This window comes from Trichosurus vulpecula, chromosome 1 (assembly GCF_011100635.1).
Source record: "Trichosurus vulpecula isolate mTriVul1 chromosome 1, mTriVul1.pri, whole genome shotgun sequence".
Classification (NCBI taxonomy): Eukaryota; Metazoa; Chordata; class Mammalia; order Diprotodontia; family Phalangeridae; genus Trichosurus; species Trichosurus vulpecula.
Genome location: NC_050573.1, coordinates 344,733,299 through 344,739,529, shown reverse-complemented (window position 1 = coordinate 344,739,529; position 6,231 = coordinate 344,733,299). Strand labels below are relative to the sequence as shown.

The 6,231-nt window shown below is 39.8% G+C and overlaps 1 pseudogene; it reads right to left on the bottom strand.

The window, feature by feature from the left end:
• Positions 1–695: 695 nt before the first annotated feature.
• LOC118834069 lies at positions 696–1,167 on the bottom strand (annotated as a pseudogene).
• Positions 1,168–6,231: the final 5,064 nt, after the last annotated feature.

Genomic DNA, 6,231 nt, shown 5'->3' with positions numbered 1-6,231 from the left:
AGTTAATACTCTGCCTAAGCACTTTCCTAGCATATCTAAGGAGTTAAATTTTCACCTTTACAAACTAGGCCACTATTGTAAGAATGGTCCTCAATTCGTGAGTGGGCTGTATTCCAAACTTTCATTTGGAAGTCATTTGTTTGTAAATTAGAATACATTTTCTCACAGGAAAAAAAAAGGTTCTACACCAAGTAATGTTTCCAGGATACCCCCACAAAGTTCCATTTAACATATAACCTATAATGTATAACATTAACATATAATTTACCTTATGTATAATGTTATGCTTAGTACTAGTATATGGTACTCTAGAACCTAACCACTATATATAATAATACCATGATGGAAAAATTCTTTCAGAACTCAACTTGACACTTCAGGATCACATCTACCCACTTACAGTAAAACTGAAAACTCACTTCTATTTGTACACCTGTTGCTCCCAATGGGAAAGGGGACTCTTCCAGTTCCAAGCCACTACAGATAGGATCCAGGGCCTACATAGTATTCCTGGCCTACAACTGAGGTTCCAACAAAGTAAGGAGGAGACTCAGGGGATACTTCTCTGTAGCAGGGTCAGGAAAGTGCTGGAAGTACTGCGGTATCCCCGCTTCAGCTCCACACAGGAACAGTCATACCTTCGACCTACACATTACCCCCAAGTGTTCACCTTCCATTTTTTTTACATAAAAATTTTTTTTACTATGACAAAGACATCATACAATCTTTATGATCTTGGTCTTTCCTTCTTGCCTTTGTACAAGGCCAGAAGAGAAACATTTGCAACTTTTACAACCTTGAATTGGACTCCAGGAATATCACCAACAGCATAACCTTTTCGACCAAATGCAGCAACCAAAACTTCATCATTTCCCTCAATAAAGTTCAAGCAGCCATCACTGGGAACAAAGGTAGTGATATTTTGCCGTTCTTAATCAGCTGGACTCTCACACACTTCCTGATGGCAGAATTGGGCTGCTTGGCTTCCACACCAACTTTTTCCAAGACAATCCCTTTGGCATGAGATGCTTCTCCAAACGGGTTGGCCTTCAAGGCAGTGCCCAAATGAGCTTTCTTGTACTGTTTGTCATGCCACTTTTGGTCTCTCCTGTGGCTTCGGAGTTTTCGAGCAGTACGAAGACCATGGCACTTACCCATGCTGCCACCGTCTGGGCCGAGAGAAAAGAGAGAAGCCACCTTCCATTTTTAAGAACTCTAAAATTCCTCTATCTGGTCATAATCTTTTATTATTCCATCTCTGCCTGTCTTGCTCTCCTCAAACCTGCTCTTCATTCTCACCTAGGTCTCTAATCTCTCCCTCCCTCAATACTTTCCCAGGCCATCAACCCTGCTCTAGGTTACACTATCCTCCGTTCTCAATCACAACCTCTTGATGAGCCAATTTGACTCAACACTATTATCTTACTATTAAATCCTTTGTTACCTTGTTCTATTCTGGATCATGCTTAGCAAACCTCAGCCCTAAAATACTCCCATCATATGTCTCCTCTGCTCTTTTTCATCATGCTACCTTAACAGAACTGGGAGAAATCATAAAACAGTACTGACTTTATCCAACACAAATTTCTGCTATCTAATCTCACCAGGGCCTGTGTTGCATCAATTCTTTTCATCCCTAATTGATTCCCTATCCCACTCACTAAAGCAATGTGGTGGGTGAAAGGTAAAACAAATGAGGAAACAAAGGTTCAAGTTTCCAAGCATTTCAATTTATTAAGCAATGCATGCCAATCGTCTAACAAATCAGGACCAGACCCCTTCCTCAGCTTAGGGCTGGACCTGGAATACAGGCGGAGACAAACTTTATAGGTTAAAAAGAATTAAGCAAATAAGGCCAATTAATTCAAAGGAAACAATACATTAAGTAATCTGATTTCTAAATGGATGAAAGATTAGAGACTTTCCAAGTTGGGTGGGGAAGAGTGAAATTAGAAAAGAGGTCTCCCACTCCCCCTAGGTGTCTGTAAACAATCAAAAGAACATGGAAACAGTAACTGATTAAGCAGCATGGGGCTAGTTTTCAGACAAGACATAGGGGTTGTTTGAGATGTACAACTGTGAAAAAACTCCTCACATCAATCTTTGGATCTGACCGGGTGTCTGGTCAGCATAACCTGGGTCTTTAGTTAAGGGTCTCTGAACAGCAGGTAAAGGAAGTTCAGCTTCCCAGGCTCGCAGGGCTAGGTTCAAACAATGCAACAAAGTTTTCTTCCAATTCCCACAATTGAATAAAGTTTTCTCACAAGACAGAAATTGGACTAGACCCATAATTAAATAGAAAGGGAACTGAGCTAGTTCCAGAATTGAGTCACAAGATGGAGTCATTGTGGTTCACTCAATTCCCACAATCAATCACTTGCTGTCCTAATCCCCTCAATTTCTTCAGTAACTAATCCAAACTTTCCCTTGACTCCTTAAGATTCCCACATACCCTTATTCCCACAGCAGAATACCTCATCTCATCTGGAAAAATCTAAGGCCATTATCCAAGAGCTCCCTCTTCTCCTCTCTTCCTTATCTCACATCCCTCTAACAAGATCTCCCATTATGTATTGCTTCACCATAGTCTCTGATGAAAAGATGACCCTTCTTCAAGCCAAGGATGAGCTTCCCCCCACCCATCTCTCTCTGTCTTTTTCTCTTTTTTCTCTCCCTCTTCTCTCTCTCTCCATATGTGTATATGTATATGTGTGTGTGTATGTGTGTGTGCATATACACATACACACATGCACACACATATATATGGGGGAATATGTGTGTATGTATATACATGCATACATATATACATATACACACATATATGGGGATATATATATATGCGTGTGTGTGTGTGTATGTGTGTGTGTGTGTTGTGTTTGTCCTTCATTCTCGAAGAGGACCATGACATCAGGAAAATGATGACATGACTTGCGCTTGACTTTGATTTGAGTGAGGGAGGGCTGTGCAAGGTCACTGGCTTCACTTTCTCCTCCCATATATGTATATATGTACGTGTGTGTGTCTTTGAACTGATGACCTCCCATTTCCTCAAGCAGATTGCCTTCACTATTACTCCGATTCTCTCTAATCTTCAATCTCTATCTACTGGTTCTATCCCTGATATCTACAGACACACCAAGGTCTCCCCTGTCCAAAAAACAAACAAACAAAAACCTTTCTCTAGACCAGAGCTGCATGACTTTGAGGGTTGGGTGGCCCATGAAAAAGTAAATCCCTCAGCAAAACTGACCATGTGAAGTTGCCTTAGGGCAAGCCTGCACAACATAGAGTCACTTGCCCCCACCAAAGGATTTCAGGCAGCCCATGAAAAATGTAGAGAATGTAAAACAGGTCTGTACAACATCCAGCCTGGCTGCTTTGGCGACCCCAGGATGTATGTTGTGCAGGCCTACTCTAGACCCTACCATTCCTATTAGCTCTTGTCCTTTATCTTTCATGTCATTCTCAGCTAAACTCCTTGAAAAGCTATCTACATTGAGTACCTCGAGTCTTTCTCCTCTGACTCTTTTCTAAACTCTCTCCAATTTGGCTTGCAACCTCTTCATTCAGCTGAAACTGCTCTCAGAAAAGTTACCAAAAATCTCTTGCTTGCCAAACCTAATGCCCTTTTCTCGGCCCTCATCCTTCTCTCTTCTCCTCAGCAACTGACAGTGTTGACTATCCTCTCCTCTTAAATACTCTCTCCTCTCTGGGTTTCTTTTTTTAAATGGTTTTTTTCTGTTTTATTGATATGTTTTTGTTTTTACATTATAAACATTTACAAATTACTCCTTTTCGTGAAGCGTCTCATGTAACATAAAACAGTTAAAATTAATAATACAATGACCTCATCAGAAAGTTCACACATTTGAGATCTGTAATACCCCCTCATTTAAACAAAATTAATAGTAATCTATTTTTCTTTTCCTCCCGCCACCCCATTTAAAAAAAAAGAAAAAAGAAAATTTCTTATAACAAGTATTCATAGTTAAGCAAAACAAGTTCCCCCAATTTGAACACAGAAACATATGCTTCACTGAACATATATATATATATAATATGTATATCTAGCTATATATACATATATGTAATGCATGTGTGCATCTGTGTGTGTATTTTTATATAAATTCTGCATCTTAAATATATCTCCTCTTAGTAGCAGATAACATATTTCAGCCTGGGTCCTCTGGAATCGTGAATGGTCACTGTATTGATCATAGCTTACAGGTTTCAAAGTTGTTTGTTTTTTCAATGTTGTACAAATTGTCCTCCTGATCCTGTTCATTTCATTCTTCCTTAGTTTAAAAAAGTCTTCAAAACTGTTTGTTTTTATAACATTGATGTCATAGCATAATTTTTTTCCCTTTCTGCTCACTTCACTCTACATCAGTTCATATGTCTTTACATGTCTTTTTAAAATCATCTTTCTTGATTTCTTATAGAATAATATTCCCACACATTCAGATACCACAGCCATGACTTATTTCTCTCTTGTTTTTCTTGCTTCCTGGCCACTCCTTCTGTTTCCTTTGATTGATTGTTATCCAGGTCATATCCCAAAAGTCTTTGTCCTAAATACTCTTTAACTTCAAAACTATCTTGCCTGTTAACACCCTAATCTCATCAGCTCCTGTGCATTCCATTATCATCTCCATGCTAATGATTCCCAGACCTATACCTAACCCTGGTCTTTCCCCTGAGCTAAAGTCCCCCTCACTATTTGCCTAATGGACATTTCAAACCAGATCTCCTGGGGGTATCTCAAACACATTTTTTGTTTGAAACAGAACTCATTATCTCTTCCCCTAAAACCCACCTCTTCTGAACTTGTACCCCCAAGTCACCAAGCTTTGAAACTTCAATGTCATCCTTGACTCCTTACCCTACATGTCCAATCAGTTTCTAAAACTCGCAATTTCTTTCTCCACATCTCTCTCACAAACATCTGCTTCCTTCTATGTAGACAGCCACCCCCAGTTCAGATGCTCATCCTCTCTTGTCTGGACTATGGCAAGAGCATTCTAATTGGACAGCCTGCCTCATCTCCTCACTCCAATCCATCCTCCACATAACTGCCAAAGCAATTTTCATAAATCATAGGTCAGACCATGCCACTCACCAATCTAATCTAATGTCTCCCTATTACTTCTAGGATCAAATCTAAATGCTTCTGTTTGGCATTTAAAGCTTTTTACAATCTAGTCCCAACTTTTCAAAACTTTTTACACATTATTCCCTCTACACACTTTACAACACTTTTATTTTGTTTGTTATTGACTCATTTTTAGTCATATCTGATTCTTTGTGACTCCATTTGGGGTTTTCTTGGCAAAGATACTGGAATGGTCTGCCATCTTCTCCAGCTCATTTTACAGATGAGGAAACTGAGGGCAAACAAGTTAAGTGACTTGCCCAGGGTCAAATATCTATTAAGTGTCTGAAGCCAGATTTAAACTCACAAAGATGAGTCTTAATGACTAGGCCTAGCATTCTATCCACTGTACTACCTAGCTGTCCTTCCTGTTCCTCATTCCTGATACTCCATCTCCCATCTTCAAGGAAAGGATATCCCAGGTAGCAGCACAATCTGCAGTGGCAAGAGGGAAGAAAGCAGATTGTGGGAAGAAAAACTTCAAAGAGCAGCAGGGAGAGAGGAGTTTCCATGGCCATCTGGCAAAGGCTCCCCTGCCTCTCTTAATGCCGCCTAAGACTGTATCAGCTTGACTTGGGTGGTTTGGAATGTACGAATAATTACAACATTGTGCATCTTAGCTTAACTATCTAGATCTCTAGTGTCTCTGAACCATTTGGGGGAGGGAGAAAAACAGTTTAAACTACAAAAGGATTGGGGAAAGGTACTAATGACTTTGGAATTATCTGTCTATGAATGAAAAGGCATCTATTAAGTGTTTACTACATACAACAGCCCGTGCTAAGCACTGGGGATACAAATAGAAAAGTAAGGTAGCCCCTGCTCTCAAGAAACTCCCATTGTAAAGGGAAAGGAAAAGGAGAGGAGACAATATACATAGAAGGTTTCAGCTACAAGTAAGATGGAAAGGTCCCATGGTTCTTAGGATGTAACAGCAAAGAAGATGGTTATGTCATTTCCACTGATGAAATCAGGTCAATTTCCAATTTTGAGTCATTTGACAGTGCCAGAGGCATTAGAGTCAAGAACTTTCTGAGTCTTCAGTAGCTATTGGCTAGAGCCAATCAGTTGCCAGACTA